General features: G+C 48.4%; 1 long non-coding RNA gene across 1 annotated transcript in view; it reads right to left on the reverse strand.

Annotated features, from left to right (window-relative positions):
* Positions 1-2,867, reverse strand: part of LOC148141902 (uncharacterized) — a 93,939-nt gene extending 91,072 nt beyond the window's left edge. Inside the window, exon 1 of the long non-coding RNA XR_015752377.1 lies at positions 2,821-2,867. This is a non-coding gene — a long non-coding RNA (uncharacterized LOC148141902). The remainder of the gene's footprint in view (positions 1-2,820) is intronic.
* Between the last annotated feature and the right edge of the window lie 8,319 nt (positions 2,868-11,186).

Below are 11,186 nucleotides of genomic sequence, written 5' to 3' on the forward strand. Positions count from 1 at the left end.
GTGCTCGTCATAATTTTGTAAACTTCTATCAGCTCTCTCCTCAGTCTCTGCCATTATAGAGGAAACAATCCTAGTTTTTCCAGCCTCTCTTTACAGCTCATACCCTCTAATCCAGGCAGCATCTTGGTAAACCGCTTCTGCAACATTTCAAAGGGCCCCATATCCTCCCTGTAATGTGGCAACCAGAACTGAACATGATATTCTAAATGTGTCCTAACCAATGTTTTATAAAGATGCAACATGACTTTGTGGCTCTTGTACTCATTGCCAAGAGTCAAAAAGTGTGGTGCTGGAAAAGCACAGCCAGTCAGGCAACATCCAAGGAGCAGGGGAGTCATTGTTTCGAGTTAAGCCCTTCATCAGCAATCCTGAAGAAGGGCTTATGCTTGAAACGTCAACTCTCTTGCTCCTCGGATGCTGCCGGACCTGCTGTGCTATTCCAGCACCACACTTTTTGACTCTGACCTCCAGCATCTGCAGTCCTAACGTTCTTCTTATACCCATTGCTCTAACCAATAAAGGCAGGTGTTACAACATGGCAGTGAATCCTTCCGTTAACTAAACCAAACTCCAAGAAAAGCTCATCTCACCTCGTAATCTATTAAAATATGAGTGACCGAGAACTCCCAAATTCCACTACTTAAAAAAAATTACTCTTTAACTCTACAAGTACACAGTAAGCAACAACTATTCACAACTCTTAGCCTTAATTTCTCGTAACTGCTTATTGCTTGCCTTGAAATCTGTAACAATATGCTGTTCCAATAAGACAATTATTATAATTATGATAACTTTATTTCAAAACCATACACCGGCTGTCGTCTTCGGTGTCTTCTTCTTCTGGCTGAAGATCTCCCTGGGTCATCTTTCTTTTTACTGCAAATTGTTTTATATGAAAAGATACCTTTTTTGGAGAATGGTTCCTAATTTCTTGGGTCTCTCTTGATGGCAGTTGCTCTGTCTCCAATTTTCAAAATGCCTGCATTTGTATATCCCTAACACCGTATCGTCTCATTGGTTCGATGTTCGATTGGGTTTTAGTACCCTGGGGCATAATTTAAACTGATTGGTTAAATTCAAAGTTATTGTCAAAACAGCAACCAAAATTCAGGTATCCATTTCACAGCCAAATGCTACATATTTTCAATTTTCCAGTACACTCTGAGACTGCCATCCACTCATATACACAGGTGTTTGTAAGCTCTCAGTTCAGAACAGCATTCTCTCCTAAAGATATAGTATTCACCTTCAACTTCTTAACATAAGCATGCCATCTGACTTCTTTACTGCCGTATCTACTTGTGTGGCCACTTTCAGGGAACTATGGACTTGGACTCCAAGATCCCTCTGTAAATCAATGCTATTAAAGGTCCTGCCATTAACTGTATTCTTTCCCTCTATATTTGATTGCCCAAACTGTAACAACTCACATTTACAAAGTCATAGTCACAGAGTCATACAGCATTGAAACAGACTCGGAGGTCCAACCATTCCATGCGAAACATAATCCAAAGCTCAACCAGTTCTACCTGCCTGCTCCTGGCCCATATCTCTCCAAACTTTTCTTGTTCATGTACTTATCCAAACGTCTTTTAAACATTACTGATGTCCGTCACTACCTGCACAGACGGTCAGTTCTGTGTCAGCCTAGTCAATTTCTCTTCCAGCCATATCGCTTGTAATAAACAGCTTGTCAATTTCACCCGATCTGGTTTGTGTGGAATCTGCTGTATTGGGCTAATTTCTCCAACAGTTTGGCGTTAGTCGGCAGGCCATTTTTGTCTCTCAACAGGGTAAGCGAACCTAAGATTTTAAATTGAGCCCAAGTCGGACCTGGCATTCAGACCTGCCCCAGCGGGTCAGACCAGAGGAAAGCTGGACAACTGCGGAGGGTGTCCACAATTCTGACCTCGTGACTGCAGCGAATTGGCTTCAGCTGCCACGACTTGGCCTGTCGAGGTAGACTGGTCAGTAAATAAATTAATCACCAAATTATTTAGCAGCCGGTTGCTGTGGCAATTCAGAATTGAGCTTAGATTTGGCCTATGGAGGCAGTCATTTGGGCTCATAAATTTGTGAACTAAATTTTAAGCTGCCAAGGCTCGGCCTGTGGAGGTAGTCTGGTGAGCAAATAAATTAAAGTTAACTAATTGGCAGCCGACAATTTGGAATTGAGCAGCCTTAGACTTGACCTGGGAAGGTAGTCAGGTGTACTCCTAAATTCATTACCCAACTTTTATAGAAACAGCAATTTGGCCCGTGCGTGATCCAACTTGAGCCAGGACTTGTGTCACGATCCTGATTCAGCCAGGGGAAAGATGGTCAGGCAGAGAAAGTATGGTAAAACTGAAGGAGAGATTCGCCAATTACATTTTCGCTTTAATACTAAGAAATCCACAGATCATGGGAAATTGACAGGGGCCCTGCTGTCTTGTGTTTGTCCGTGCTGTAGTCGGTCTCTATTCCCAGCTTAAAACAGAGGTCCATAAGGACCGCCCCGGGAACAAGTCTAACTTGTCCTGCTGAGGCAGTGCTCCGCGGACACCGACCCTCTCAAGGAAGTAACAAGCATCAGGTAACCACTTACACCTTGAGAGTAAGGTAGGGAATACCCTGTTTATACAGGTCACCAGCCAATATTGTTGGGGAGCAGAATAGGGAAGGTAGGTTTGGCGACCCTTCGTGGCTTGAGTTTAAATAAGTTTAGGGAAGTGGTCAGCACCCCCCACCCCCCAACCCTTAAATTAAAATCACAGTCCCGAAAACTCTGAAAAACAAAGGACCCCTCCCACCTCCCTTCCTTCACTACCCCACACTTACCTTGTTACTGAGGAACTTGATCCTGGGGGTTGGGATGAGGTGGCTGAGCTACTGGCTTCCCAGCTGCACAGGGCAGCAGAGAGAGAGAGACTGGCCGGCAACCTGTCAGAATTCAGGTTTGTACTCAACAGGGTCCTAGTGACCAGATGCATTTATTCACTAAACCCTGGAGAAACTTTTAACTCTGTGTTCGGCCTTGCATGCACATTTGCTTGCTGGGGATTGAATGTCTGTTTCAATCCCTGCAGCTCAAGATCCAGAGATGATTTGATTTTCAAAGTTTGTGCGAAGATTTGTAGCTCGGGTGCTCGTTGCTGTGGTTCTGTTCGCCGAGCTGGAAGTTTTTGTTGCAAACGTTTCGTCCCCTGGCTAGGCGACATCATCAGTGCTTGGGAGCCTCCTGCGAAGCGCTTCTTTGATGTTTCCTCCGGTGTTTATAGTGGTCTGTCCCTGCCGCTTCCGGTTGTCAGTTTCAGCTGTCCGCTGTAGTGGTTGGTATATTGGGTCCAGGTCGATGTGTTTGTTGATGGAGTTTGTGGATGAATGCCATGCCTCTAGGAATTCCCTGGCTGTTCTCTGTCTGGCTTGCCCTATGATAGTAGTGTTGTCCCAGTCGAATTCATGTTGCTTGTTGTCTGCATGTGTGGCTACTAAGGATAGCTGGTCGTGTCGTTTCGTGGTTAGTTGATGTTCATGTATGCGGATCGTTAGCTGTCTTCCTGTTTGTCCTATATAGTGTTTAGTGCAGTCCTTGCATGGTATTTTGTACACTACATTCGTCTTGCTCATGTTGGGTATCGGGTCCTTCGTTCTGGTTAGTTGTCTGAGCGTGGCTGTTGGTTTGTGTGCTGTTATGAGTCCTAGGGGTCTCAGTAGTCTGGCTGTCAGTTCCGAGATGCTCCTGATGTATGGTAGTGTGGCTAGTCCTTTTGGTTGTGGTATGTCCTCGTTGTGGTCTTTCTCTTAGGCATCTGCTGATGAAGTTGAGCGGGTATCCGTTTTTGGCGAATACCTTGTACAGGTGTTCCTCTTCTTTTTGCAGTTCTGGTGTACTGCAGTGTGTTGTGGCCCTTTTGAATAGTGTCCTGAATGTAGTGTACAAAATACCATGCAAGGACTGCACTAAACACTATATAGGACAAACAGGAAGACAGCTAACGATCCGCATACATGAACATCAACTAGCCACGAAACGACACGACCAGCTATCCTTAGTAGCCACACACGCAGACAACAAGCAACATGAATTCGACTGGGACAACACTACTATCATAGGGCAAGCCAGACAGATTAGATTACATTACAGTATGGAAACAGGCCCTTCGGCCCAACAAGTCCACACCGACCCGCCGAAGCGCAACCCACCCATACCCCTACATTTACCCCTATACCTAACACTACGGGCAATTTAGCATGGCCAATTCACCTGACCTGCACATCTTTGGACTGTGGGAGGAAACCGGAGCACCCGGAGGAAACCCACGCAGACACGGGGAGAACGTGCAAACTCCACACAGTCAGTCGCCTGAGTCGGGAATTGAACCCTGGTCTCTGGCGCTGTGAGGCAGCAGTGCTAACCACTGTGCCGCCGTGCCGCCCATAACAGCCAGGGAATTCCTAGAGGCATGGCATTCATCCACAAACTCCATCAACAAACACATCGACCTGGACCCAATATACCAACCACTACAGCGGACAGCTGAAACTGACAACCGGAAGCGGCAGGGACAGACCACTATAAACACCGGAGGAAACATCAAAGAAGCGCTTCGCAGGAGGCTCCCAAGCACTGATGATGTCGCCTAGCCAGGGGACGAAACGTTTGCAACAAAAACTTCCAGCTCGGCGAACAGAACCACAGCAATGATTTGATTTATTTGGCATTTGGTGATCTATGATCGTTTTTTTTAAGAAATTAAAGTTCTGCATAAGTTTTATTAATAAGGTTAAATTAATGCTCCCACCCTTCTCTGCTTGCTCTGCAGTCACTGAGAGCTTGTCTTGTCAATTTCTGGCTGGGTTTGTTCAGCGCTTAAGTGGTTGTTTACTTTGCGGTCTGCGATTACACGCTTGATTACCCCTTATTGCCAAACCTGTCAATCACTCCCTGCCTGTGTGCTCTGTGAGCGCTCTCTCTGTTTGTGTTTCCTCGAAAGCCGAAGCACAGCACTTAGAAATCAACCCAGGACGCCTTGGGAGCACAGACATTCACCCTCTGCCGGGAGAGCCAGCTGTGGGAGCTGGGCAACAGGCCAGGACCGAAAATGAACAAGAGTACCCAGAAAAGGCATGCTAAATACGTGAATTTCAAGAACAAGGAAGGAGAGGCTCTTGTTAAACCTGGGTCACAGGCAGACACAGGGGACAGCCGTTACATTATCCCCTTCACAAGGGACCTTCACACCTGGTCGCAAGAGAACTGGCCATATGGGGGTCCTTCAAAATTGATAAAACTGACTATTGGACCACAGCCATTACAGGAGGGCGAGGGCACGGGCACCGGGATCCCTCATGAGACACTGTCTACATGTTACAGTGTTTCACAAAATTTTGGGTCCTTGCCAAACGCCATCAGCCCCCTAAAGTAAAAGACCGCGGCAATAAAACTCCGACAGTGGAGACCCCAATCACCCCTGGCACAGCCCCGCCGCCCTACGCCCCACAGTCCCCAAAACTTCCCCGACCGGCCCCACTGGCCGACCTGCTGCGAAATGAAATGGCTGCCTTTGTTACCACGCAGCCCACAAGGAGCTCGCAGCAGGACACAGCAGCCGTCAGGCAGCCTGGCTCACTACCGCTACCCAACCCAGACAACAACTTCAGGGTCACAGGTAGCGCGACTGCTGCCCTGAAAAACCAAGGCACTGCCAACTTCCACGTATTGGATCTACTCCCCTTGATAAGGCCGGAAACCATGCAGAGGTCCGGGTCATGTTGCAAGATGCCCCAGACCCATTGAAACTACCACTCGCATTTTATAATTGGCTGCTACAACTCTCCACCATTTACAACTGTCTGCAGCAGGATGTGCAGATCCTGTTACAACTGGGCATCGACTGGGCGATGATTTGCTCTACCACTAGCTTCTCCACCCAACCCTGGGACACTGCTGCAGACTGGGAAAGATGGCTGGCAGCACTGTGAAGGAGAAAGTGAGATCTGCAGATGCTGGAGATCAGAGATGGAAATGTGTTGCTGGAAAAGTGCAGCAGGTCAGGCAGCATCTAGGGAACAGGAGAATCGACGTTTCGGGCATTAGCCCTTCTTCAGGAATGAGGAAAGTTGGTCCAGCAGGCTAAGATAAAAGATAGGGAGGAGGGACTTGGGGGAGGGGCGTCGGAAATGTGATAGGTGGAAAGAGGTCAAGGTGAGGGTGATAGGTCAGACTGGGGTGGGGGCGGAGAGGTCGGGAAGAAGATTGCAGGTTAGGAAGGCGGTGCTGAATTTGATGGATTTGACTGAGACAGGCTGGGGGGAGGGGAAATGAGGAAACTGGTGAAATCCGAGTTCATCCCTTGTGGTTGGAGGGTTCCTAGCCGGAAGATGAGGCGTTCTTCCTCCAACCATCGTTTCGCTGTGGTCTGACGATGGAGGAGTCCAAAGACCTGCATATCCTTGGTGGAGTGGGAGGGGGAATTGAAATGTTGAGCTACAGGGTGGTTGGGTTGGTTGGTCCGGGTGTCCCAGAGGTGTTCCCTGAAACGCTCCGCAAGTAGGCGGCCCGTCTCCCCAATATAGAGGAGGCCACATCGGGTGCAAAGGATGCAATAGATGATATGTGTAGAGGTACAGGTGAATCTGTGGCAGATATGGAAGTTTCCTTTGGGGCCTTGGAGGGAGGTGAGGGGGGAGGTGTGGGCGCAAGTCTTGCACCTCCTGCGGTTGCAGGGGAAGGTGCCGGGAGTGGAGGTTGGGTTGGTGGGGGGTGTGGATCTGATGAGGGAGTCACGGAGGGAGTGGTCTTTACGGAATGCTGATAGGGGACGGGAGGGAAATATATCCTTGGTGGTGGGGTCCGTTTGGAGGTGGCGGAAATGGCGGCGGATGATGCGCTGTACATGGAGGTTAGTGGGGTGGTAGGTGAGGACCAGTGGGGTTCTGTCCTGGTGGCGGTTGGAGGGGCGGGGTTCAAGGGCGGAGGATCGGGAAGTGGAAGAGATGCGGTGGAGGGCATCGTCGACCACGTCGGGGGGGAAATTGCGGTCCTTGAGAAGGAGGCCATCTGGGATGTGCGTTTTTGGAACTGGTCCTCCTGGGAGAGTTTCCTCATTTCTCCTCCCCCCAGCCTGTCTCAGTCAAATCCATCAAATTCAGCACCGCCTTCCTAACCTGCAATCTTCTTCCCGACCTCTCCGCCCCCACCCCAGTCTGACCTATCACCCTCACCTTGACCTCTTTCCACCTATCACATTTCCGACGCCCCTCCCCCAAGTCCCTCCTCCCTATCTTTTATCTTAGCCTGCTGGACCAACTTTCCTCATTCCTGAAGAAGGGCTAATGCCCGAAACGTCGATTCTCCTGTTCCCTAGATGCTGCCTGACCTGCTGCGCTTTTCCAGCAACACATTTCCAGCACTGTGAAGGAGGCAGGAAAAGCTACTGCAAGACAACATGCTGACTTTGGTGCTGTTACCCGGTGTCTACAGAAAGCAGACAAGCCCATGCCAGACTTCATTGCCCACTTTAGGGAGGTCTGGGAGTCGTCAGCAGACATCCCCTTAACAGAGAATGAGAAGCTGGCTGTACAGATTCTCGTAAATTGCATGCTCCCTACATATGCCCACATATACAAACTACATAATTTAACCTGGCAAACAACGTCCTGGGGGGACACGTTACACCCCTTTTGAAGTACTTATGTATGGCCCATGCAGATGACCAACATAGATACAGCCCTTCTTCTGACACAACAGCCCCTGCTAGAGTATGTCCAGGACCTTAGCAGGAGTATTAGTGTTACACACGAGCAGGTCAGGGCTGAATTGCCCACACCCTCATCAGTGCCCGTTCATCCATTCTGACCCGGGGACTATGTCATGATGAAATCACTAGAAAAGGATTCTCTCTCCCCTAGGTGGAAGATCCTGATGAGGACCCGGACAGCTGTGAAACTGGAAGGACGGCCCGAATGGACACATGCCACCTGCTGCAAGAGGGCTCCACAAGCAATGAACAAGGACCGGACAGAAGAAACATTACCCTGAACACCAAGGATGGATCTAGCTGCTCACTGCAGCCATCACCATCAGCACCCTCAGTCTGACCTGTCTGACCATCACACTGTAGCTTGCTGGTAAACAAGGACAAAGGGTGAGACACTGGCATGCCTGTGTGCAATACTACTACCCTCTGCCCCCCTCACCACTCAGCTAGCACAGATTCACTGGGGTAACGTTCCCTGTCCCTGAGATATCCTCTGCTGAGTCAAGCTCAGACACAAAGAGATACCTGTCTGCAACCGAGCCACACCCCTCCCCCAACCACCTAATAATCCCCTCACTCCAGCTACATTGCCTTCTCATTCCTCCCCTAAGCAAAACCAAAAAAGGGTGAATTGTGGGAAAAGATTTGCTCCCCTGCCAACCCATAATAGGCCGACACAGAACATAGGAAGCAAACTTGGCCAAACTTTACCAAAAACACCCAGAATGCCTCAGCAGGAATCAAGCAGGCTCACAAGCGAAACTAGACAGCACTCGCAAACAAGGGAATACACATCCCAGCACCCACTAACAATGGCAGTGCATCACAGCTATCCCAAAGCCCCGAGGGCAGCTTCACAAACCAGCAATACCAAAGCCACACAAAGAACAGGTCAGACAGAGGCATTGCGCTCAGGAGAAGACAATGGAAGCACCTTACTGTTTCAGAGGAGACATTAGCGCCTACCTGCGAAGAGGAATGGAAGCTTCGGATACACTGATACTGTCAGGATGTTGCATTTTCCCCATTTCTAATTAGCCTTATTGTACAGAATTATTATAAACACTGGCTTCTTCCACAGCTCGAGGAAGAAAACCCTTGGTCTACCTGCACAGACTGTCAGTTCTGTGTCTGCCAAGTCAATTTCTCTTCCAGCCATATGGCTTGTAACAAACAGCTTGTCAATTTCACCCGATCTGGTTTTGTGCGGTCTTGGCTTTATTGGGCTAATTTCTCCGAAAGGGTCTTTCTGGATGGCCTCTGCCAATGGTTCAATCACCCATGTAAATGATAGTGGTGAGAGAGGGCACCCTTATCGGCTGTCCCTGCCGACACTAAAATTATCTGACCATATACCATTAATGAGAACCGCTGCTTTCTGGTCACTGTGTAACACTGCCATCCACCTGGCAAAAACCCCTCCAAGACCAAACCGCTCCAGTACACAAAAGAGATACAGCCACTCCACCCAGTCAAACACTTTCTCTGCATCCAGGCAGACTACCAAGCCCGGAATCAACGCTTGCTGGCATACCTGGACCATGTTTATTACTCTTCTAATATTATCGGTAGACTTATGACCCTTCATAAAAACCTGTCTGGTCCTCCTTTACAATGAGGACAAAGCCCTCTCCAACCTTAATGCCAGCATTTTTGAAAAAATTTAAAATCCACGTTCAATAACGATATGGGCCTGTACGAAGTGTAATCCTCTGGGACTCTTAAGAATAAGAGAAATATTTGCTTCTCTTGGTGAGGGTGGGAGGCTATCCTGACTGTACGAATAGTTATACATATCCAACAGTGGCCCCACCAGCATGTCTATTAACCCCTTGTAAAACTCACTTTGAAATCCATCTGGGCCAGGCGCTTTACCACTCTGGAGCTGCCTCACTGCCCCCTGTATTTCTTGGATTGTCAAGGGGCTTTCAGAAAAGACGCCGGCTCTGAAGTTTCACCTTGAAGGTCCAGGGTCTTAAAAAAGGACTCCATCTTCACCAATCTCTTAGTAGCCCTGAGGGCTGTAATCCGCTGCAATTACAGATGGTCTGTCAAAGTCTGCTAACTCAACTGCCTTAAGATGAGCCCCAGGCAAACGCTGCTGCTTTACCCTCTGCAGCTTCCACATCACCGAGTAAGAAATAATCAAAACCTGTGCATAGACCTTGGCGGTCTCCCAGAGCACGGACGGATTACTGGCCGTACCCCAAATTAATGCCACAAAAGATTTTAAATTCACGCGAAAAGTACTCATTAAACTTGTTACCTTTCTAGAGGAAAGGATCCATGCACCAGTGCTGCGAGCCTATCCCGTTACCATCGACCTTGACCTCCATGTACATTGCCGCATGATCGGAAATGGCTATGTTCCCAATTCTGTAAGACACCAAAATCTAAAAGGTCAATGGGGCAAAAACATGTTGATCCTAGTATAGCACTTATGTGGGTTAGTAAAAAACCTATGGGCAGCACGGTAGCACAGTGGTTAGCAATGTTGCCTCACAGTGCCAGGGACCCGAGTTCAGTTCCAGCCTCGGGCAACTGTCTATGTGGAGTTTGCACATTCTCCCTGTGTCTTCGTGGGTTTCCTCCGGGTGCTCCAGTTTCCTCCCACAGTCCAAAGATGTGCAGGTTAGGTGAATTGGTCATGCTAAATTGCCCGTAGTGTTAGTTGAAGGGGTAAATGTGGGGGAATGGGTCTGGGTGGGTTGCTCTTCGGTGGGTCAGTGTGGACTTGTTGGGCTGAAGGGCCTGTTTCCACACTGTAAGTAATCTATCTATCTAAAAAAAAAGGTGAAATCCCGACCTTCAGGATGAAGACATCTCCACACATCCACCAACCCCAGCTCCCTGTTCAGGTCCACCAGCTACCTGGATTGCAGGGACATACCCGCAAGGCCCCTAGGCATCCCGTCCACTTTGGGATCAATAAGTCAATTAAAGTCTCCCCCTACAATTGTATGATGTGCTTTAAGGGTCATCAACCTGGAAAGCGCATCCATTAAAAATTTGAGATGTGCTGAGAGGCAATATACATTCAATATCCCATACTCCTCTCCATGTATTAAAGCTTTAAGAATCATAAAGCGCCCATATCCATCTTTAATTTGGTCTAACAGTTGAAATGGGACATTCTTCTGGATGGGTATAGCAACTCCTCTATGTTTTGAATTAAAGGATGAGAAAAACACCCGTCCGAACCCTCCCTGCTGCAACTTCAAATGCTCCTTATCAATTAAATGTGTTTCTTGCAGCAAGGCTACATCGACCCTTTCTTTTCTAAGGCTTGAAAGTATCTTTTTTCTTTTAATTGGTGAATGACACCCCTTAGCATTCCAGGTGCACCATTTAAATGAATGGTTAGCCACAGCCGTCCGAGACAGTGCATGACCCTCTGGGAGGAAGGACCCTACTCATAGTGCGCTGAATGAAAACATCAGTTTG

The sequence above is a fragment of the Chiloscyllium plagiosum genome, unplaced genomic scaffold (genome assembly GCF_037043375.1).
Source record: "Chiloscyllium plagiosum isolate Xiang-an unplaced genomic scaffold, Cpla_swu_hap1 HiC_scaffold_31, whole genome shotgun sequence".
NCBI classification, from domain to species: Eukaryota; Metazoa; Chordata; class Chondrichthyes; order Orectolobiformes; family Hemiscylliidae; genus Chiloscyllium; species Chiloscyllium plagiosum.